Below are 24,935 nucleotides of genomic sequence, written 5' to 3'. Positions count from 1 at the left end.
CCACACTGTTTCCCAGTTTGGGAATACCTGCTCTAGCATAATAAACATGCTAGGTGGAGGTGGGGGGGATGTAACGTAACACTATGCAACAAAGACTTGATCTGGTAAAAGCATAAGGAGTGGGAAAGGTTAATGCTTATAGTGCCATGGGGGTTGCATGAATTCACTACAGGTCTCAAAGTGGGCCATGAGGAAAGTGAATGATTGGCTTGGTGTGTGTGTGTGTGTGCGTAATCTGTGTGCGTAAGTATGTTTATGGAGTGAGAGAGAGAGAAAGAGAGAGAGAGAGAGAGAGAGAGAGAGAGAGAGAGAGAGAGAGAGAGCGAGAGAGAGAGAGAGAGAGAGAGAGAGAGAGAGAGCGAGAGAGAGCGAGAGAGAGCGAGAGAGAGAGAGAGAGAGAGAGAGAGAGAGAGAGAGACAATAAGGCCAGGATGAGATAATGGCACCCTGCAGAGGTCTGCTCCTGTTTCCTCTCTCTCTGTCCTGGAAATCTCTGGCAGACCACTGTGTCCACTATGCACCCTCTTTAACCAGCCAACAACACAACACACACTACTTCGTTGTGCTACCAGTTACAAAACCAAATCCCAATCTATTTATGTGGGATGAAACAAGGGACAAGCACAAGGTGCTATAGTGGGACCATAGCCCCTCTCTCCTGCCAAAAATGGACACTCTTTCCACTGTCCCAATAAGATTACCTCTATAGGGGCGGCAGGCAGCCTGGTGGTTCAAATCAAACGTTATTTTTCACAAACGCCGAATACAACAGTTTACACCTTACCGTGAAATGCTTACTTACAAGCCCTTAACCAACAATGCAGCTCAAGAAATAGAATTAATAAAATATATACTATATAATCTAAAGTGAGAAAAAAAATGTATCAATCAAAAAGTAAATAACAATAACGAGGCTATATACAGGGGGTACCGGTACCGAGTCAATGTGCGGTGGTAACAGGTTAGTCAAGGTCATTTGTAAAGTTACCATGCATAGATAATAAACAACGTTAAGAGCATTGGACCAGTAACTGAAACTTTGTTGGTTTGAATCTACGAGATGACTAGGTGAAAAGTCTATTGATGTGCCCTTGAGCAAGGCACTAAACCCTAATTGCTCCTGTAAGTTGCTCTGGATGTGGTATACCTTAGATGATCAAGATGGCGCCGACAGAGATGGTCGCCTCGCTTTGGGTTCTTAGGAAACTATGCAGTATTTATTTTTATTTTTTTATTATTTCTTACATTGTTACCCCAGGAAATCTTAAGTCTTATTACGCACAGCCGGGAAGAACTATTGGATATAAGAGCAACATCGACTTACCAACATTACAACCAGGAATACGACTTTCCCGAAGGAGATCCTCTCTTCGGACCACCACCCAGGACAATGGATCTAATCCCTGCAACGGCGACGCAGGATGGGCAGACGGAGCGTTCTTCTGGTCAGGATTCGTAAACGGGCACATCACTCACCACTCACTCACTCACCACTACCTTTGGCACAACTTTCACGACTAAAATGTATTGTGTGCAAATGAAAAGCAACACTGTTCATCAAGCTAAGATCAATTACCAATTGATCACACTCTCTCTTCAAACACTAATTACGTAAATGTTTGCTTTGCAATCGGACCTTTGGTATGGATAAAAAGGCCACAGGTGAGTACTCCTGTGTTTGGAGAACAATGGAAGCAAACTGACAGAGAGAGGTAGAGGTAGGGGTGGAGGTAGAGGTAGAGGTAGAGGTAGAGGTAGAGGTAGAGGTGGAGTAAGACCAAAAACAAGGAGAGTAATCTCTGATGAAATTCGGGTGACTATGCTGGACCATGAGGTCAACTATGGTTTGACCCTCAGAGAGACTGGTCAACTATAGTTTGACCTTTAGAGAGACTGATCAACTATGGTTTGACCTTTAGAGAGACTGATCAACTATAGTTTGACCTTTAGAGAGACTGGTCAACTATGGTTTGACCTTCAGAGAGGCTGGTCAACTATGGTTTGAACTTTCGAGAGACTGGTCAACTATGGTTTGACCATTAGAGAGACTGGTCAACTATGTTTTGACCTTCAGAGAGACTGGTCAACTATGGTTTGACATTTAGAGAGACTGGTCAACTATGGTTTGACCTTTAGAGAGACTGGGCAACTATGGTTTGGCCTTTAGAGAGACTGGGAAACTATAGTTTGACCTTTAGAGAGACTGGTCAACTATGGTTTGACATTTAGAGAGACTGGTCAACTATAGTTTGATCTTTAGAGAGACTGGTCAACTATAGTTTGACCTTTAGAGAGACTGGTCAACTATGGTTTGATCTTTAGAGAGACTGGTCAACTATAGTTTGACCTTTAGAGAGACTGGTCAACTATGTTTTGACCTTTAGAGAGACTGGGCAACTATAGTTTGACCTTTAGAGAGACTTGTCAACTATAGTTTGACCTTTAGAGAGACTGGGCAACTATGGTTTGACCTTCAGAGAGACTGGGACTCTGTTTTGACCTTCAGCGAGACTGGTCAACTATGGTTTGACCTTTAGAGAGACTGGTCAACTATGTTTTGACCTTTAGAGAGACTGGTCAATTATAGTTTGATCTTTCGAGAGACTGGTCAACTATGGTTTGACCTTTAGAGAGACTGGTCAACTATGGTTTGACCTTTAGAGAGACTGGTCAACTATGGTTTGACCATTAGAGAGACTGGTCAACTATGTTTTGACCTTCAGAGAGACTGGTCAACTATGGTTTGACCTTTAGAGAGACTGGTCAACTATGGTTTGACCTTTAGAGAGACTGGGAAACTATGGTTTGGCCTTTAGAGAGACTGGGAAACTATAGTTTGACCTTTAGAGAGACTGGTCAACTATGGTTTGACATTTAGAGAGACTGGTCAACTATAGTTTGATCTTTAGAGAGACTGGTCAACTATAGTTTGACCTTTAGAGAGACTGGTCAACTATGGTTTGACCTTTAGAGAGACTGGTCAACTATAGTTTGACCTTTAGAGAGACTGGTCAACTATGGTTTGATCTTTAGAGAGACTGGTCAACTATAGTTTGATCTTTAGAGAGACTGGTCAATTATAGTTTGATCTTTAGAGAGACTGGGCAACTATAGTTTGACCTTTAGAGAGACTTGTCAACTATAGTTTGACCTTTAGAGAGACTGGGCAACTATGGTTTGACCTTCAGAGAGACTGGGCAACTATGTTTTGACCTTCAGCGAGACTGGTCAACTATGGTTTGACCTTTAGAGAGACTGGGCAACTATGGTTTGACCTTCAGAGAGACTGGGCAACTATGTTTTGACCTTCAGCGAGACTTGTCAACTATAGTTTGACCTTTAGAGAGACTGGGCAACTATGGTTTGACCTTCAGAGAGACTGGGCAACTATGTTTTGACCTTCAGCGAGACTGGTCAACTATGGTTTGACCTTTAGAGAGACTGGTCAACTATGTTTTGACCTTTAGAGAGACTGGTCAATTATAGTTTGATCTTTAGAGAGACTGGGAAACTATAGTTTGACCTTTAGAGAGACTTGTCAACTATAGTTTGACCTTTAGAGAGACTGGGCAACTATGGTTTGACCTTCAGAGAGACTGGGCAACTATGTTTTGACCTTCAGCGAGACTGGTCAACTATGGTTTGACCTTTAGAGAGACTGGCCAACTATAGTTTGACCTTTAGAGAGACTGGTCAACTATGGTTTGACCTTTAGAGAGACTGGTCAACTATGATTTGACCTTTAGAGAGACTGGGCAACTATAGTTTGACCTTTAGAGAGACTGGTCAACTATGGTTTGACCTTTAGAGAGACTGGTCAACTATGGTTTGACCTTTAGAGAGACTGGTCAACTCTGGTTTGACCTTTAGAGAGACTGGTCAAGTATAGTTTAACCTTTGGAGAGACTGGCCAACTATGGATTGACCTTTAGAGAGACTGGTCAACTATGGTTTGACCTTTAGAGAGACTGGGCAACTATGGTTTGACCTTTAGAGAGACTGGGTAACTATAGTTTGACCTTTAGAGAGACTGGTCAATTATAGTTTGATCTTTAGAGAGACTGGGCAACTATGGTTTGACCTTTAGAGAGACTTGTCAACTATAGTTTGACCTTTAGAGAGACTGGGCAACTATGGATTGACCTTTAGAGAGACTGGTCAACTATGGTTTGACCTTTAGAGAGACTGGGCAACTATGGTTTGACCTTTAGAGAGACTGGGTAACTATAGTTTGACCTTTAGAGAGACTGGTCAATTATAGTTTGATCTTTAGAGAGACTGGGCAACTATAGTTTGACCTTCAGAGAGACTGGGCAACTATGTTTTGACCTTCAGCGAGACTGGTCAACTATGGTTTGACCTTTAGAGAGACTGGGCAACTATGGTTTGACCTTCAGAGAGACTGGGCAACTATGTTTTGACCTTCAGCGAGACTTGTCAACTATAGTTTGACCTTTAGAGAGACTGGGCAACTATGTTTTGACCTTCAGCGAGACTGGTCAACTATGTTTTGACCTTCAGCGAGACTGGTCAACTATGGTTTGACCTTCAGAGAGACTGGGCAACTATGTTTTGACCTTCAGCGAGACTTGTCAACTATAGTTTGACCTTCAGAGAGACTGGGCAACTATGTTTTGACCTTCAGCGAGACTGGTCAACTATGGTTTGACCTTTAGAGAGACTGGTCAACTATGTTTTGACCTTTAGAGAGACTGGTCAATTATAGTTTCATCTTTAGAGAGACTGGGAAACTATAGTTTGACCTTTAGAGAGACTTGTCAACTATAGTTTGACCTTTAGAGAGACTGGGCAACTATGGTTTGACCTTCAGAGAGACTGGGCAACTATGTTTTGACCTTCAGCGAGACTGGTCAACTATGGTTTGACCTTTAGAGAGACTGGCCAACTATAGTTTGACCTTTAGAGAGACTGGTCAACTATGGTTTGACCTTTAGAGAGACTGGTCAACTATGGTTTGACCTTTAGAGAGACTGGGCAACTATAGTTTGACCTTTAGAGAGACTGGTCAACTATGGTTTGACCTTTAGAGAGACTGGTCAACTATGGTTTGACCTTTAGAGAGACTGGTCAACTCTGGTTTGACCTTTAGAGAGACTGGTCAAGTATAGTTTAACCTTTGGAGAGACTGGCCAACTATGGATTGACCTTTAGAGAGACTGGTCAACTATGGTTTGACCTTTAGAGAGACTGGGCAACTATGGTTTGACCTTTAGAGAGACTGGGTAACTATAGTTTGACCTTTAGAGAGACTGGTCAACTGTAGTTTGACCTTTAGAGAGACTGGTTAACTGTAGTTGGACCTTTAGAGAGACTGGTCAACTATGGTTTGACCTTTAGAGAGACTGGTCAACTATGGTTTGACCTTTAGAGAGACTGGGCAACTATGGTTTGACCTTTAGAGAGACTGGGCAACTATAGTTTGACCTTTAGAGAGACTGGGCAACTCTGGTTTGACCTTTAGAGAGACTGGGCAACTGTAGTTTGACCTTTAGAGAGACTGGGTAACTATAGTTTGACCTTTAGAGAGACTGGTCAACTGTAGTTTGACCTTTAGAGAGACTGGTCAACTGTAGTTTGACCTTTAGAGAGACTGGTCAACTGTAGTTTGACCTTTAGAGAGACTGGGCAACTGTAGTTTGACCTTTAGAGAGACTGGTCAACTGTAGTTTGACCTTTAGAGAGACTGGGCAGAGAGTGCTGCCCAATCTGAGCAACTTCACCGTAGCATCCATCATCCAGACGTTCCACAATGAGAATAGACCTCTCTGCTACGTTTACTATTTGACAGTAGTACAACATGAGGCACAGCACTGTAAAGACTGGAGATACCAATACATACTGTACTGTACACAACGTAAATGTTTAATGTATTACTGTATGTATGAAACTGGGAGCTATACTACTTTGTAACATGTTTTAACTTGTATACTGTATTACTGTAGTGTTACTGTACTGCACTGCATGCTGTTTTTTTTGTGTAGATCTGAAAGACGAGCACCAAGTGGTGGTAGAAGGCGTCTATTTCCAGACCAACAGGAGGCTGTCATTGTGCAAATGGTAGGTGAAAATAATGCCGTAAGACTGCGGGAAATCCAACAACAGATGATTGAAAACCCTGCCATCTTCCACAACATCTGAGTGAGCTTATCAACCACAGCCCGCATTCTTAGGAAACACCATCTCCGGATGAAGCACATCTACAGAGTCCCATTTGAAAGGAATTCCCAAACAGTGAAGGATAAACAGTATGAATATGTGCAGTAAGCAATGCAGTAGTATTACACTTTTAAAACATTAGAGACTCGTTGATGTTGCCAGTGAGCTTTACTATACATTCACTGTCATTTCAGAAAATCATGGAGTTGGGTGCAAGTCCCATCCCTCAACTCATATACATAGATGAGGTTGGATTCAATTTAGCGAAGATGAGGAGGAGAGGAGGAACATCATTGGTCAACGTGCCATCATTGAGGTACTGTACCTGGCCAGCGCGGGAGAAATATCACCATATCTGTAGCTATGAGCCTCAATGGGGTCCTCCACTGCCATGCCACCCTTGTACCATACAACACTTCCCATCTCTTTCATTTCCTGTACACCTTACATGACTATCTTTTGCTTGTGCTTACAGTATGCTGTTTTACATGTATTGAGTCATGTTGAAGTATAAAACCAAAATGTTTGCTTTTGTTTTCCTTTCTTGTTTGAGTACACACAAACAATATACAGTATAACGACTAAATCGTATTCTTTACACTGAAATAGGTTCTGATAGTAGGGTTGTCAGGGCCGACGCCGGACAGGAGAAGCAGGTACGGGGAGTCAGACACTTATTCGGGAACAGACATAGAACAAGATGTCAGGATGTGTGTGGGTGGTGGATGTGTGTGGGTGGTAGTGGTGTGGGTGGTGGTGGCGTGTTGGTGGTGGTGGCGTGTGTGTGGGTGGTGTGTTGGTGGTGGTGGTGTGTTTGTGGTGGTGGATGTGTGTGTGGGTGGTGGTGTGTCGTTGGTGGATGTGTGTGGGTGGTGGTGGTGGTGTGGTGGTGGTGGTGTGGGTGGTGGTGGCGTGTGTGGGTGGTGGTGTGGGTGGTGGTGTGTGTGGGTGGTGGATGTGTGTGGGAGGTGGTGTGTGTGGGCTGTGGTGTGTGTGGGTGGGTGGTGGTGTGTATGGGTGGTGGATGTGTGTGGGAGGTGGTGTGTGTGTGGGTGGTGGTGTGTGGGTGGGTGGTGGTGTGTGTGGGTGGTGGTGGTGTGTATGGGTGGTGGATGTGTGTGGGAGGTGGTGTGTGTAGGTGGTGGTGTGTGTGTGGGTGGTGGTGTGTGTGGGTGGTGGTGGTGTGTATGGGTGGTGGATGTGTGTGGGGGGTGGTGTGTGTGTGGGTGGTGGTGTGTGTGGGTAGTGGTGTGTGTGGGTGGGTGGTGGTGTGTATGGGTGGTGGTGGTGTGTGTGGGTGGTGGATGTGTGTGGGTGGTGGTGTGTGTGGGTTGTGGTGTGTGTGGGTGGGTGGTGGTGTGTATGGGTGGTGGTGGTGTGTGTGGGGTTGTGGTGTGAGTGGGTGGTGGTGTGTGTGGGAGGTGGTGTGTGTGGGCTGTGGTGTGTGTAGGTTGTGTTGTGGGTGGGTGGTGGTGTGTATGGGTGGTGGTGGTGTGTGTGTGTGGTGGATGTGTGTGGGTGGTGGTGTGTGTGGGTGGTGGTGTGTGTGGGTGGGTGGTGGATGTGTGTGGGTGGTGGTGTGTGTGGGTGGTGGTGTGTGTGGGTGGGTGGTGGTGTATGGGGGTGGTGGGTGTGTGGGGTTGGTGGATGTGTGTGTGTGGTGGTGTGTGTGGGTGGTGGGTGTGTGGGGTTGGTGGATGTGTGTGGGTGGCGGTGTGTGTGGGTTGTGGTGTGTGTGGGTGGGTGGTGGTGTGTATGGGTGGTGGATGTGTGTGGGAGGTGGTGTGTGTGTGGGTGGTGGTGTGTGGGTGGGTGGTGGTGTGTGTGGGTGGTGGTGGTGTGTATGGGTGGTGGATGTGTGTGGGAGGTGGTGTGTGTAGGTGGTGGTGTGTGTGTGGGTGGTGGTGTGTGTGGGTGGTGGTGGTGTGTATGGGTGGTGGATGTGTGTGGGAGGTGGTGTGTGTAGGTGGTGGTGTGTGTGGGTGGTGGATGTGGATGTGTGTGGGTTGTGGTGTGTTGGTGGTGGTGGTGGTGTGTTGGTGGTGGTGGTGTGGGTGGTGGTGTGTGTGGGTGGTGGATGTGTGTGGGTGGTGGTGGTGTGGGTGGTGGTGGGGTGTTGGTGGTGGTGGCGTGTGTGTGGGTGGTGTGTTGGTGGTGGTGGTGTGTTTGTGGTGGTGGTGTGTGTGTGGGTGGTGGTGTGTCGTTGGTGGATGTGTGTGGGTGGTGGTGGTGTGGGTGGTGGTGGTGTGGGTGGTGGTGGCGTGTGTGGGTGGTGGTGTGGGTGGTGGTGTGTGTGGGTGGTGGATGTGTGTGGGAGGTGGTGTGTGTGGGTGGGTGGTGGTGTGTATGGGTGGTGGTGGTGTGGGTGGTGGTGGCGTGTGTGGGTGGTGGTGTGGGTGGTGGTGGTGGTGTGGGTGGTGGTGGTGTGGGTGGTGGTGGCGTGTGTGGGTGGTGGTGTGGGTGGTGGTGTGTGTGGGTGGTGGATGTGTGTGGGAGGTGGTGTGTGTGGGTGGGTGGTGGTGTGTATGGGTGGTGGCGTGTGTGGGTGGCGGTGTGTGTGGGTTGTGGTGTGTGTGGGTGGGTGGTGGTGTGTATGGGTGGTGGATGTGTGTGGGAGGTGGTGTGTGTGTGTGGGTGGTGGTGTGTGGGTGGGTGGTGGTGTGTGTGGGTGGTGGTGGTGTGTATGGGTGGTTGATGTGTGTGGGAGGTGGTGTGTGTAGGTGGTGGTGTGTGTGTGGGTGGTGGTGTGTGTGGGTGGTGGTGGTGTGTATGGGTGGTGGATGTGTGTGGGAGGTGGTGTGTGTGTGGGTGGTGGTGTGTGTGTGGGTGGTGGTGTGTGTGGGTGGTGGTGTGTGTGGGTGGGTGGTGGTGTGTATGGGTGGTGGTGGTGTGTGTGGGTGGTGGATGTGTGTGGGTGGTGGTGTGTGTGGGTTGTGGTGTGTGTGGGTTGTGGTGTGTGTGGGTGGGTGGTGGTGTGTATGGGTGGTGGTGGTGTGTGTGGGGTTGTGGTGTGAGTGGGTGGTGGTGTGTGTGGGAGGTGGTGTGTGTGGGCTGTGGTGTGTGTAGGTTGTGGTGTGGGTGGGTGGTGGTGTGTATGGGTGGTGGTGGTGTGTGTGGGTGGTGGGTGTGTGTGGGTGGTGGTGTGTGGGTGGTGGTGTGTGTGGGTGGGTGGTGGATGTGTGGGTGGTGGTGTGTGTGGGTGGTGGTGTGTGTGGGTGGGTGGTGGTGTATGGGGGTGGTGGGTGTGTGGGGTTGGTGGATGTGTGTGTGTGGTGGTGTGTGTGGGTGGTGGGTGTGTGGGGTTGGTGGATGTGTGTGGGTGGTGGATGTGTGTGGGTGGTGGTGTGTGGGTATCTAATTCTAAGTGTGTGGATGTTAGTGTGAGTGTGTGTGTAAGAGTGTTAGTGTAGGCGTGATAGGTGGATATACAGAGTGGGAATATATAAATACTGGTGGTAATATACCAGTGGTAATATATAAATACTGGTGGTAATATACTAGTGATAATATATACATGTAAACAGGGCTGAAAAGTGACTGGTAGCAGGAATATATAAATACTGATGGTAATATACTAGTGATAATATATACATGTAAACAGGGCTGAAAAGTGACTGGTAGCAGGAATATATAAATACTGATGGTAATATACTAGTGATAATATATACATGTAAACAGGGCTGAAAAGTGACTGGTAGCAGGAATATATTAATACTGGTGATAATATACTAGTGATAATATATAAATACTGGTGGTAATATACTAGTAGTAATATATAAATACTGGTGGTAATATACTAGTGGTAATATATACATGTAAACAGGGCTGACAAGTGACTGGTAGCAGGAATATATAACTACTTATGGTGTCCAATCAAAAACACATATTTTGACGAATTGGTAAAATAATTAATTGTGTATATAATCCTTTAAGAAGACAAATGCTCCTATCCTCATGCCTCTATCATAATCCGTTCCAAATTTATTGGAGTTTTTACAGTTGTAGGATTGTCAAAATGAAGGTGACTAAATCAATGTAGGACTTAGTCTCCCAGAAAAATAAAATAAGTAAAGAATCTGGAAAATAGCATTGGGTCAGCGAGGCTGGATGCTGAATTAAGGCTAACTGACTGTTCAACTCGTCGTCTTTCTTCTCGAATCTGGAGGATGTAAAACAATTTAAAGGCCAGATAGATATTGATTTTGAGACAAGACTTTTAGTATTTTAATGAGGTGCTGCTTATGACTCTGGCCAGACCCTGTTTACCACTCAATCCCATTTCTTAGAGAGCTTCCTCCACCCCCATCTCAATCTCTCTCTCTCCCCCTCTCTTTCTCAATCTCTCTCTCTCTCCCTCTCTTTTCTCAATCTCTCTCTCTTGCTCTCTCAATCTCTCTCTCTCTCCCTCTCTTTCTCAATCTATCTCTCTCCCTCTCTTTCTCAATCTCTCTTTCCCCCCTCTCTCAATCTCTCTCTCTCCCCCCTCTCAATCTCTCTCTCTACCTCTTTTCAATCTATCTCTCTCCCTCTCTTTCTCAATCTCTCTCTCTCCCCCTCTCTCAATCTCTCTCTCTTGCTCTCTCAATCTCTCTCTCTTGCTCTCTCAATCTCTCTCTCTCTCCCTCTTTTCAATCTATCTCTCTCCCTCTCTCTCTCAATCTCTCTCTCTCCCCCCTCTCTCAATCTCTCTCTTGCTCTCTCAAACTCTCTCTCTCTCCCACTCTCTCCCCCCTCCCTCTCTCTTTCCCATTGGTCTGTTTGGGTCTCTTGTATAAACCTACAGAACTAATTGCCCCCTTTTCGTTTCAAGCATCCTCACCCTCTATTCCCCGAAATCAGTACACACACACACGCACACGAACACGCACACTCACACTCACACGCACACACACACACGTACACATACACACACACACACACGTGGCACTCCCTGGCAGTGCTGGGACTTTCCGAGGCGGAGATAGTTAGTAAATAATGTTAAATTGCTCTACATTCACCGTGTCACGCTCTGAGGGCCCTTACCCAGACTACCACATCATCAGGTCCTATTTCACGCCAAAGCAATGGACCAGCTGAAAACATCCTCCCTCTGTTTTTTTCTCTACTTCTCATCCTCCAATCCCTCCATTCTCCCTCACCTTCTCCTCCCATTCCCCCCCTCCCTTCCTCCCACTTTACCTCTTCTCCTAGCCTCCTCTACATCTCTGCCTTTCCCTATTCCATAACATCCCCATGCTCCTCCTCCGCCGCACCCCTCCCTCCCTCCTTCCTCTCTCTTTCCCTTCCCTCCCTGGCGTCTGTACTATTCTGTGCAGTAGTTGGCAGGTTCACTGGAGCACAAGTTCAGCCAGGAGTCTCGGCTCCATTTGAACCCTACAGCCCCGGTTAGACATATGTTATAATCTATCATAGAGAGCGTGTCCAAAGCTGTCGTATTTTAGGAGTCATTTCAGCTATTGTATGTGTATCGTTTTATTTTTTTGTTCATGGAGAGCTGTTCAGGGGCACGCACAAGCACTCGCACATGTACAGAAAGAAGGCTTCTGTTTAAACTCCCTGAACAGTTCTTTCCTTCTTTCAGTGTCTCTCTCTCTCTTTCTCTCTGTCTCTTTCGTTCTCTCTCTTTCTTTTGTTCCCTCTCTACTCTCTCTCTCTCTCCCTCGTGGTTATCTGGCCCTATCAGGACACAGACACACAGACACAAATCACAGAGTAGTAAATTCATCTTTATTTCTCTTTGCGTCACTCCTCTTCTCTGGAGTTTGTTAAACACAGCTCTACACATATGGATAAAGAAAACAAATATTAGTTGATGGACTTTTCCTAGAGAGAGAGAGATTGTGTGCGAATGTTGGTTGGTTTGATGATGTCCAGACATGTTGGTTTGAGTCTACGTCAAGGAGGTGAGGTCTGTCATCCGACCAAAGACTGAGTCAGTAACCCTTTAGTCAGTGGTTTTCATTCTCACACCAGCCCCGTCTCGACCCAAACCAACTGTCTGTATGTCTGTCTTACCATGGACAACTGTCTGTCTGATCAACTAAAAACCTCTTCAGTCACGTCACACCGTAACACTGATACACACCGCTTTTGAAACTCCTTCTTAAGTCATCTAGACACCACCTGTCCTTAGCCTTTCTCACTTCCTGCCACACACCTCAGAACTCAGAGTGTCCCAGAAGCTTTATAGCTAACGTGGCACTTTGTATATCTTGACAACTCAACCACGAGAGCACCAATTGCAAAGTCAATGTTTGATGTTCTACATGTGGCTTGAGTCTGGGTTGTTGAGAGAAATGAAGCACCACGTTAGCCATAAAGCTTTCAGAAAACTCACCTTAGGTTTTTGGAGACATGGCTATCTCCCTCAACCCATTACATCTCTGTACACCCCTGCCTCATCGCTAACACAAACCATCACCAACAAGCAAACAGCCCCTGGGATTACAGCTAGCTAGCTAGCGACGTAGCCTTGGTGCTGACTACAGTACACATACTGCCTCTGTTTCTTCATTCTGTGCTTTGCTCTTGGGTTTACTTTCCTCTCTCTCTCATTGTCTGTTGGGTTAAAACGCCCATACGGAGGAGATGGACACAGAGCTAACGTCTATTTTCTAGGTGTCGGTGTAACATGAACGATGTACTAGGAAGTTTCTGAGTCGAGATGGTTAAAACATTCTATTCTAGATGGTTGAAAACAGTCTACTCTAGATGGTTGAAAACAGTCTACTCTAGATGGTTGAAAACAGTCTACTCTAGATGGTTGAAAACAGTCTACTCTAGATGGTTGAAAACAGTCTACTCTAGATGGTTGAAAACAGTCTACTCTAGATGGTTGAAAACAGTCTACTCTAGATGGTTGAAAACAGTCTACTCTAGATGGTTGAAAACAGTCTACTCTAGATGGTTAAAACAGTCTACTCTAGATGGTTGAAAACAGTCTACTCTAGATGGTTGAAAACAGTCTATTCTAGATGGTTGAAAACAGTCTATTCTAGATGGTTGAAAACAGTCTACTCTAGATGGTTGAAAACAGTCTACTCTAGATGGTTGAAAACAGTCTACTCTAGATGGTTGAAAACAGTCTACTCTAGATGGTTGAAAACAGTCTATTCTAGATGGTTGAAAACAGTCTACTCTAGATGGTTGAAAACAGTCTACTCTAGATGGTTGAAAACAGTCTATTCTAGATGGTTGAAAACAGTCTACTCTAGATGGTTGAAAACAGTCTACTCTAGATGGTTGAAAACAGTCTACTCTAGATGGTTGAAAACAGTCTACTCTAGATGGTTGAAAACAGTCTACTCTAGATGGTTGAAAACAGTCTACTCTAGATGGTTGAAAACAGTCTATTCTAGATGGTTGAAAACAGTCTATTCTAGATGGTTGAAAACAGTCTACTCTAGATGGTTGAAAACAGTCTACTCTAGATGGTTGAAAACAGTCTACTCTAGATGGTTGAAAACAGTCTACTCTAGATGGTTGAAAACAGTCTATTCTAGATGGTTGAAAACAGTCTACTCTAGATGGTTGAAAACAGTCTACTCTAGATGGTTGAAAACAGTCTATTCTAGATGGTTGAAAACAGTCTACTCTAGATGGTTGAAAACAGTCTACTCTAGATGGTTGAAAACAGTCTACTCTAGATGGTTGAAAACAGTCTATTCTAGATGGTTGAAAACAGTCTACTCTAGATGGTTGAAAACAGTCTACTCTAGATGGTTTAAAACAGTCTACTCTAGATGGTTGAAAACAGTCTACTCTAGATGGTTGAAAACAGTCTACTCTAGATGGTTGAAAACAGTCTACTCTAGATGGTTGAAAACAGTCTACTCTAGATGGTTGAAAACAGTCTACTCTAGATGGTTGAAAACAGTCTACTCTAGATGGTTGAAAACAGTCTACTCTAGATGGTTGAAAACAGTCTACTCTAGATGGTTGAAAACAGTCTACTCTAGATGGTTGAAAACAGTCTATTCTAGATGGTTGAAAACAGTCTACTCTAGATGGTTGAAAACAGTCTACTCTAGATGGTTGAAAACAGTCTACTCTAGATGGTTGAAAACAGTCTACTCTAGATGGTTTAAAACAGTCTACTCTAGATGGTTGAAAACAGTCTACTCTAGATGGTTGAAAACAGTCTATTCTAGATGGTTGAAAACAGTCTACTCTAGATGGTTGAAAACAGTCTACTCTAGATGGTTGAAAACAGTCTACTCTAGATGGTTGAAAACAGTCTACTCTAGATGGTTGAAAACAGTCTACTCTAGATGGTTGAAAACAGTCTACTCTAGATGGTTGAAAACAGTCTACTCTAGATGGTTGAAAACAGTCTACTCTAGATGGTTGAAAACAGTCTATTCTAGATGGTTGAAAACAGTCTACTCTAGATGGTTGAAAACAGTCTACTCTAGATGGTTGAAAACAGTCTACTCTAGATGGTTGAAAACAGTCTACTCTAGATGGTTTAAACAGTCTACTCTAGATGGTTTAAACAGTGGTGTAACACCCCTTATATGATGGATTGTTTTCTTAAATAAAAAGCCTTACAAGTGCATCAACACACAAAATATTATCGTGGTGTAAAAACAAACAACATAACATTCAAAACTCCATAGAAATAAATTAATATAATTGTTATAGTTGGGCACTTGTGCTTTCTTCTCTGTGCAGTAATTTGGTTTTCGTTTTGAAAGGAGCCAGGTTAGAAGATAATGTGTACTGTAACTAGACATGTTTTAGATTATTAGCAAATGGGGATGAAGTTATTGATAAAGCGTGTCACGGGTCAACCTATTCAGTTTCTTCTTTCAGTCGACTCACTGTCATAGGTAGCAGAGCATCAGTCCATGTTCTAAAGTCTATCGGTTCTGTTCTATTGTGTTCCAGTGAAAAGTCTTATGGAATGTTGGTCTCCTTCCAGAAAGGAAGTCCCAGAGATGTGGAACTTGGGAATTTTAGAACATGTCACATGTTCTGTTCCAAGCATTGCCTGTCATTCGTGGTCAGAACAGATCAGTTCGGAAAGCACCTCGCCTTCCTTTTATTCTCCTTTTATACGAAAATAAATATTCTCTCTTTCTCTTATCAGCCGTTCAGTTGTCACAGAACTCGTCCTCTCTGTCTGTCTGCCCCCTATCTCTTGCCATATCTCTGTTCCAGATACTGCCTCACATCCTTCAGGTTGTAGAAGAAGGGTCCCTTCCCACCCAGGTAGGCGATCTTCCTTCTCTGCACGATGCACACCCTCTCGTAGGACACGCCGTAGGCTACGTTAGCATTGTTGTCCATGCAGTCAGCCACCAGCTGGCACTGAGGCGGCAGGCTGAAGGCCTCAGTCAGTTTCATGGCCGCCACCACCCTCTCCTCCAGCGACCGGTGCTTCCTGACCTCGAAGGAGCATGGGCCCATGGTGGGCGCCACCCAGCCGTCTGAGGGGTGCGCCTCGTCGATGTAGACCAGCAGGAAGTCGGCCACGTTAGAGAACTCCTCCACCAGCCGCCGGAAGGCGGGCAGGTGGCTGATGAATGGGGGTCAGGTGGCCGAACCGAAGTTCACCACAAGAGGGCGCTCCGATGACTCGAAGTCCAGCAGGCGGCACTCGTCTCCAGGATGACGGGCCGTGGTGGTGGTCACACTGTTCCGCCTCCGGAAGCCATGGTTACCACCGCTACCAGGAACCTTCACCACTTTGGAGTTGGGTGCCTCACTGCCAAGTTTCACCTACATGGGGAGAGAGAGGGTAGGAGAGGCGGGAGAGGAGGGAGGGAGGGGAGGAGGGAGAGGAAGGAGGGGAGCGAAAGCGAGGAGGGAGGAAGGAGGGGAGGGAAAGCGAGAAGGGAGGAAGAGAGAAAGATAGGTTGGTTATCAGCTGTTTATCTTGAGCTGTACCGTCTTTCTGAAAGAAAAGAGGAGCTTGGTGTTGCCAGTCAATCAAGACACAATAATATACACACTACAGGTGGTTGGTGGCACCTTCATTGGATGTCATTTATTATTGATATCTACATAACACATTGATGTGAATCACACTGCTGCTCTCTCATGTAGCCATTTGTGCCTTACGGATTGTGGTTGTGGTGGACGGCTGTTCACAAACGTATATATAATCGTCGCCATGGCCTATTTTGTACCTTACCTCCTTTATCCTACCTCATTTGCACACACTGTATATAGACTTTTTCTACTGTATTATTGACTGTATGTTTGTTTACTCCATGTGTAACTCTGTGTTGTTGTATGTGTCGAACTGCTTTGCTTTATCTTGACCAGGTCGCAGTTGTAAATTAGAACTTGTTCTCAACTAGCCTACCTGGTAAAATAAAAGTGAAATATAAATAAATAAAATAAATATGTGTATTTTATACCAATAATGGTTGAATTGAATAATTGTAAGCTGCCTATCAATTGTTGTTTTTGTTGACCAGTGGATAGCCAGCGCTCTGGCAACAGCCGCATCGTGTGGATCCCAGTCTGTGGAACAGAAGTTTGACGAGTTTCCCCCTTCTATACTCCTCTGTGGTATTATGCTCCATACTGTCAACAACGAGTTTCCCCCTTCTATACTCCTCTGTGGTATTATGCTCCATACTGTCAACAACGAGTTTCCCCCTTCTATACTCCTCTGTGGTATTATGCTCCATACTGTCAACAACGAGTTTCCCCCTTCTATACTCCTCTGTGGTATTATGCTCCATACTGTCAACAACGAGTTTCCCCCTTCTATACTCCTCTGTGGTATTCTGCTCCATACTGTCAACAACGATTTTCCCCCTTCTATACTCCTCTGTGGTATTCTGCTCCATACTGTCAACAACGAGTTTCCCCCTTCTATACTCCTCTGTGGTATTATGCTCCATACTGTCAACAACGAGTTTCCCCCTTCTATACTCCTCTGTGGTATTATGCTCCATACTGTCAACAACGAGTTTCCCCCTTCTATACTCCTCTGTGGTATTATGCTCCATACTGTCAACAACGAGTTTCCCCCTTCTATACTCCTCTGTGGTATTATGCTCCATACTGTCAACAACAAGTTTCCCCCTTCTATACTCCTCTGGGGTATTATGCTCCATACTGTCAACAACGAGTTTCCCCCTTCTATACTCCTCTGTGGTATTCTGCTCCATACTGTCAACAACGAGTTTCCCCCTTCTATACTCCTCTGTGGTATTATGCTCCATACTGTCAACAACGAGTTTCCCCCTTCTATACTCCTCTGTGGTATTCTGCTCCATACTGTCAACAACGAGTTTCCCCCTTCTATACTCCTCTGTGGTATTATGCTCCATACTGTCAACAACGAGTTTCCCCCTTCTATACTCCTCTGTGGTATTATGCTCCATACTGTCAACAACGAGTTTCCCCCTTCTATACTCCTCTGTGGTATTCTGCTCCATACTGTCAACAACGAGTTTCCCCCTTCTATACTCCTCTGTGGTATTATGCTCCATACTGTCAACAACGAGTTCCCCCCTTCTATACTCCTCTGTGGTATTATGCTCCATACTGTCAACAACGAGTTTCCCCCTTCTATACTCCTCTGGGGTATTATGCTCCATACTGTCAACAACGAGTTTCCCCCTTCTATACTCCTCTGTGGTATTATGCTCCATACTGTCAACAACGAGTTTCCCCCTTCTATACTCCTCTGTGGTATTATGCTCCATACTGTCAACAACGAGTTTCCCCCTTCTATACTCCTCTGTGGTATTATGCTCCATACTGTCAACAACGAGTTTCCCCCTTCTATACTCCTCTGTGGTATTCTGCTCCATACTGTCAACAACGAGTTTCCCCCTTCTATACTCCTCTGTGGTATTATGCTCCATACTGTCAACAACGAGTTCCCCCCTTCTATACTCCTCTGTGGTATTATGCTCCATACTGTCAACAACGAGTTTCCCCCTTCTATACTCCTCTGGGGTATTATGCTCCATACTGTCAACAACGAGTTTCCCCCTTCTATACTCCTCTGTGGTATTATGCTCCATACTGTCAACAACGAGTTTCCCCCTTCTATACTCCTCTGTGGTATTATGCTCCATACTGTCAACAACGAGTTTCCCCCTTCTATACTCCTCTGTGGTATTATGCTCCATACTGTCAACAACGAGTTTCCCCCTTCTATACTCCTCTGTGGTATTCTGCTCCATACTGTCAACAACGAGTTTCCCCCTTCTATACTCCTCTGTGGTATTATGCTCCATACTGTCAACAACGAGTTCCCCCCTTCTATACTCCTCTGTGGTATTATGCTCCATACTGTCAACAACGAGTTTCATTTAAGAAGACCACGAGTTGGGGCTTTCATTGCTCAATCTAATTCATGCTGATTACATTTTCTTTCTCCATAGGCCTAATGGACATATGCTCAAACCTGCGCTCTTTGGTAGACTTAAACAGCTCAAAGATATCAAAGTGTCACCAACAAAAACGTAAACAATAAGCCTGTAGCAAGCAATGGTAGCAATGATCCCAATCAGTCCTCCATGACAACAAGATCATATAAAACTGAGTTGGATAATAAGTCGTTCATTTTTTTGTTTATGCTCATGTAAAACAATTTGGCTAATCTATATTTCCATATTTCCAAGTCCTATTCTTGAAGATCAATGGGGTTTTATATGTATTGGAATGACTGGAAATCTGACAGACTTTGGTTTTTAATGTTACGGGTTAGAAGACGCTACCTAACCCCATAAAGTAAAATGCAACATCCATCTATGACAACTCTAACATTGATTTACCCTGCAGTAGATGTCATCCAATTGGTCAAATGCATTTTTTGTCTTCTAATGCCTGAAAGTTGTTTTTTGACCTTTATTTAACCAGGCAAGTCAGTTAAGAACAAAATCTTATTTTCAACAATGGCCTAGGAACGGTGGGTTAACTGCCTTGTTCAGGGGCAGAACAACAGATTTTTACTTTGTCAGCTCGGGGATTCAATCTTGCAACCTTTCGGTTACTAGTCCAACGCTCTAACCACTAGGCTACGCTGCCGCCCCAAAGAAATTATTATGACTGAGTTTGGGAAATCAAAACAATTACTTTACCGACTACAATTTTGGACAGGTAATGTAGTAACTGTAACAGATTACATTTAGAAAGTAACCTACCTAGCCCTGTGTGTGTGTGTGTGTGTGTGTGTTTGTTTGTGGGATGGAGTGTGGTGTGTGTGTGTGTTTGGGATGGAATGTGTGTGTGTGTGTGTGTGTTTGTGTGTGTGTGTGTGTGATGGAGTGAGTGTGTGTGTGTGTGTGTGAGTGTGTGTGTGTGTGTGTGTGTGTGTGTGTGTGTGTGTGTGTGTGTGTGTGTGTGTGTGTGTGTGTGTGTGTGTGTGCTTGGGATGGAGTGTGTGTGTGTGTGTGTGTGTGTGTGTGTGTGTGTGTGGGATGGAGTGTGTGTGTGTGTGTGTGTGTGTGTGTGTGTGTGTGTGTGTGTGTGTGTGTGTGTGTGTGTGTGTGTGTGTGTGTGTGTGTGTGTGTGTGTGTGTGGGGGATGGTGTGTGTGTGGGATGGAGTGTGTGTGTGTGTGTGTGTGTGTGTGTGTGTGTGTGTGTGTGTGTGTGTGTGTGTGTGTGTGTGTGTGTGTGTGTGTGTGTGTGTGTGTGTGTGTGTGTGTGTGTGATGGAGTGTGTGTGTGTGTGTGGGGGGGGGGGGATGGAGTGTGCAAAGCTGTCATCAAGGCAAAGTGTGGCTATAATGAAGTATCTATAAAATATATTTAGGTTACTACATGATTCCAAATATGTAATTTCATAGCTTTGATGTCTTCACTACTATTCTACATTCTAGAAAATAGTGAAAATAAAGAAAAACCCTGGAATGAGTAAGTGTGCCCAAACTTTTGACTAGTACTGTCCATCACAGAAGACTGAAATATGCCAAAACCGTTTGACATAGAAACACTGAACGACTGAACAACAGAAGCAGGGACTGAACGGCGGAGGCAAGGACTGAACGGCGGAGGCAGGGACTGAACGGCGGAGGCAGGGACTGAACGGCGGAGGCAGGGACTGAACGGCGGAGGCAGGGACTGAACGGCGGAGGCAGAGACTGAACGGCGGAGGCAGGGACTGAACGGCAGAGGCAGGGACTGAACGGCAGAGGCAGGGACTGAACGGCAGAGGCAGGGACTGAACGACAGAGACAGGGACTGAACGACAGAGGCAGGGACTGAACGACAGAGACAGGGACTGAACGGCAGAGGCAGGGACTGAACAACGGAGGCAGGGACTGAACGGCAGAGGCAGGGACTGAACGACGGAGACAGGGAATGAACGGCGGAGGCAGGGACTGAACGGCAGAGGCAGGGACTGAACAACGGAGGCAGGGACTGAACGGCGGAGGCAGGGACTGAACGGCGGAGGCAGGGACTGAACGGCGGAGGCAGGGACTGAACAACGGAGGCAGGGACTGAACGGCAGAGGCAGGGACTGAACGGCAGAGACAGGGACTGAACGGCAGAGGCAGGAACTGAACGGCAGAGGCAGGGACTGAACGGCAGAGGCAGGGACTGAACGGCAGAGGCAGGGACTGAACGACAGAGACAGGGACTGAACGACAGGGGCAGGGACTGAACGACAGGGGCAGGATGACGGGCAGGGACTGAACGGCGGAGGCAGGGACTGAACGGCGGAGGCAGGGACTGAACGGCGGAGGCAGGGACTGAACAGCGGAGGCAGGGACTGAACGACAGAGGCAGAGAGGAGGAAAGTGACAAGGACGCAACAGAGGATCAGACTCTCAACAAGGGGACAGAGAGGGGAGAGGCAGGGGATTCCTCTACCAAATTACCCCAAACTAGACCAACAAGGGGACAGAGAGGGGAGAGGCAGGGGATTCCTCTACCAAATTACCCCAAACTAGACAAACAAGGGGACAGAGAGGGGAGAGGCAGGGGATTCCTCTACCAAATTACCCCAAACTAGACCAACAAGGGGCCAGAGAGGGGAGAGGCAGGGGATTCCTCTACCAAATTACCCCAAACTACACCAACAAGGGGACAGAGAGGGGAGAGGCAGGGAATCCTCTACCAAATTACAACCAAACTACACCAACCACATTCTTTAGTGACGAGCATCGTGCACGTGTTTCATTCACCTGCTATAAGCCATTCACATCCATTCTGTACATTTTCTTATCTATCAAAATGCCTATAGGTGTCAGATGATCTGTGTAAAAGCCCACATGTGTACCTGTCTACCTGGTGTGATGCCTGGTGTCTGGCTGGCACTGACACACTGGTCTCTGTTTGGTTTGGGAGTTAAAATGTAACATTTAGGAGAAGCCAGACCTCTGAACTTCTGAGTAACAGAGGGTGAATGGCCCGCATGGTTTTGACTGTCTGGGGACCAAAGTTCATCACGTTTTAGATAACCTACATTTTGAATTTGATATTAAAGTTCAACATTTAAAGGAGAGGACATGGGCTCAGATGGCCAGATAAGAAGAATTCAGTGATGCAGATGTATAACTGTCCTTTCAAAATGAAGGACTGACCTTCTAAAAACGATACAGTGCTTTTGAAATGTTAAGATTAACAGAGAAGTATTTATATAACAGTTGAGATGCCAACTTTTCCAGGTGATGCCACTCTGACACTTTTAGAGGACACTATTTCGCTAATCTTGCATACACACAAGAGTAAAATTATCCGTGAATATGTCCATGAGAGATTACTATTATAAAGGAACATTGCCCAATACCTGTGGGTCTGTTGAACACAGTTATACCACAATACAAGTTGCTACAACGTACAGTATAAGCACAGACTCTAGCCTCAGTGTAGCCTGCAGTGTTAACATACATGGTTCATTACCTGTTTGTATGCGTCCAGCAGGAAGCTGTTCCATATGGACCGGAGCCCCGCCGAGGTCAGCATGCGCTGCCACTCTCCCCCGCCGCCGCCAGGGCAGCTCAGCAACGACACCACGCGCTTCACCAGGACCACCGAGTCGTAGAGCGCGAGGAACAGGCAGTTGGAGAAGAAACCGGGCAGGATCTGGAGGGTGACCAGCAGGTCCACGCTGGCAGCGCCCATTTGTTTAGGCTTCTGTCCCCGGACTAGACCGATGATGCGTCTCGGTTTTAGCTGCTTTCCAAGGACATGCCGCGAAGACAGGTGCTCCTCTGCTTTTCCCCGCTCACTGTCTGACACTGTCAAACACTAAATATGTCTCTGTCCCCTCTCTCGAAGGTGTAAGGTCTTTATGCTGCTGCTCGCATTTCAACGGAGTGCGCTCTGACTTGACTTGGAGCGCACAAATGAATTGTCACCCGGGATAAAAAGAGGCAAGAGAGGGCTCAAGGAGCGTATTCGAGGGCTGCGCTCTGCGCGTGCCAAAAGTTGTATTTAGCTGGCTTTGTAATTGCTTGTGTGCTCCAACGAGTTAGCCCTCTCGGCTGTAAATCTTTTTATACCGTAAATTATTCGCCTCCGCGATAGAGCTCCAGGCGTATCTTGTTGTAAGATCATGACGTCAGACCGAGTGCTACCCCCTCTCTCGCTGGCTTATAGCGCTTCTCGGTAATATAACGCATGGAAACAGAGAAGGGTGGCCAAGCCTACAAGGAACTTTATATTGTTCCAAAACAATCATACAGAAGATAGTGCACTCCTTTAGAATTGATCATTTTTCACCCCAAAAACGTACGTGAAAATACAAAATACAGTACAAAGTGGTTAACAATTTTTTTTTTATCATAAAAAGTAACAAAAGATTAAAAACAATACATTTCTAGACTAAATTAAATTAAGATAGACCCAAAAAATACCAGTAAAATGCATGTGCAGTTTTGATTTAAAAAAATGACTTATTTTTTCACAACCCCTTCAAAGTCATATTCAATAAAATATGAAACCACTAAAACAACCATTTGCTCTTGATTTATTGACTGTCTTTGTATTTAACATCTAATCTCATTCTCAGCTATCTTGTCAAACAAAAAGAGTGGACTAAATTGTAAGCAAACTTGTACACTGTGTTTTTCTAGGAAAAAGTAAATCAACACCTGTCTCTCTCCCCCGTCAGCTGACCCAAATGAACTCCTCTTGCCAAGCACAGTGAGCCCAACAGGAAAATAAAGAGGCCTGACGTTATGATTAGTAATTGTCATAGTCGCTGGACATCTGCCATGTGGGAAATTCAGACCTTTTATGAACTCATTATATAGCTACCCCTCATGATGACTCACTCACTGCTTTTAGACCATTGAGATGCACCCCAGGGTGCATCGTCTAAAACACCATCCAGCACCCCTACAAGCCATTGCGGGCAGGGGGTAAGATTCACCCACCTCTGGTCTCAAGTGATGTCCCCAAAGTCCTTTCCTTATCTCCATTCCTTCTTCTACACGGATCTGAGAGGACTTTCCTTGTGTTTCTGACTTCAGGTGACTGGAAGGAGATGAGAGTGAGAGGGGGGATAATTGAGGTATGACCCAGCCAGCTTGATGCTTCGTATCCTCAGTCTTCCATACATCCGGCCTAATCTCTCTCCTGCAGAAGCTTTATACCGGGTACTGTATACAGAAAGCCTGTTCCTCTAGGCCATAAAGAAAGTCGATGGGTACATGCCAATGGCTGCACTTACAGAATGTAATGTCATGGTCACAGGAGGTTGGTGGCACCTTAATTGGGGAGAACGGGCTCGTGTTAATGACTGGAGCAGAATCTGTGGAATGTTATCAAATACATCAAACACATGGTTTCCATGGTTTCCATGGTTTCCATGGTGTTTGATGCCATTCCATGTTCTCCATTCCGGCCATTATTATAAGCCATTCTCCCTCCACTGGTCATGGTCGTTATTTAAGCCATAGGCTTTGTTTTTATATGACATTTATCCACGTGAGGGCACAGTCAGCTTACAAAGGCTTAGGAGCTATAGATTGTTTCTTATGTCCAAAGAGGTGACACAATTGCCAAACTGAAATGTTTGGCAACAGTATTACCTTAAATCATAGCAGGGTGGCAGATAGTTAAAATCTATAGAGGTGACATCTTGCTAAACACCCAGGTCAACCTTTATCTGGACTGTCCCATATAGAGGCTCTACAGATGATCATACTGTTAGGGCTACAGTTAGTGTTAGTGGATAGTTAGTTGAAATGTTGTTGACAATTATTGAACACCTACTGAACATCTACAAACCGTCTCCTGACCGTCTCCTGACCGTCTCCTGACCATCTCCTGACCTTCTCCTGACCTTCTCCTGACCGTCTCCTGACAATCTCCTGACCTTCTCCTGACCGTCTCCTGACCGTCTCCTGACCGTATCCTGACCGTCTCCTGACAATCTCCTGACCTTCTCCTGACCGTCTCCTGACCGTCTCCTGACCGTCTCCTGATCGTCTCCTGACAATCTCCTGACCGTCTCCTGATCGTCTCCTGACAGTCTCCTGACCGTCTTCTGACCGTCTCCTGACCATCTCCTGACCTTCTCCTGACCGTCTCCTGATCGTCTCCTGACCGTCTCCTGACCGTCTCCTGACCGTCTCCTGACAATCTCCTGACAATCTCCTGACCTTCTCCTGACCATCTCCTGACCTTCTCCCGACCATCTCCTTGGTACTATCCAAATATAGTGTTACTAACATTTCAGTTTCACAACAAAGTTTCCTAACGGTATAGCATAACGTTATAGGGGTTATAGGGCAGTTACATATATAATCATCTTATAGGAAAAACAAGTGCAGTGTCGTTAATTCTAGAGTGGTCTCCATTGCCAAACATTCAGTTTGAATCTGACTACG

At 45.7% G+C, this 24,935-nt stretch overlaps 1 pseudogene; it reads right to left on the bottom strand.

The window, feature by feature from the left end:
• Positions 1-11,882: 11,882 nt before the first annotated feature.
• Positions 11,883-22,669, bottom strand: LOC120023831 (annotated as a pseudogene).
• Between the last annotated feature and the right edge of the window lie 2,266 nt (positions 22,670-24,935).

The sequence above is a fragment of the Salvelinus namaycush genome, chromosome 28 (genome assembly GCF_016432855.1).
Source record: "Salvelinus namaycush isolate Seneca chromosome 28, SaNama_1.0, whole genome shotgun sequence".
NCBI lineage: Eukaryota > Metazoa > Chordata > Actinopteri > Salmoniformes > Salmonidae > Salvelinus > Salvelinus namaycush.
Note: the sequence above shows the minus strand (reverse complement) of the source record. Positions and strands in the feature narration are given on the sequence as shown.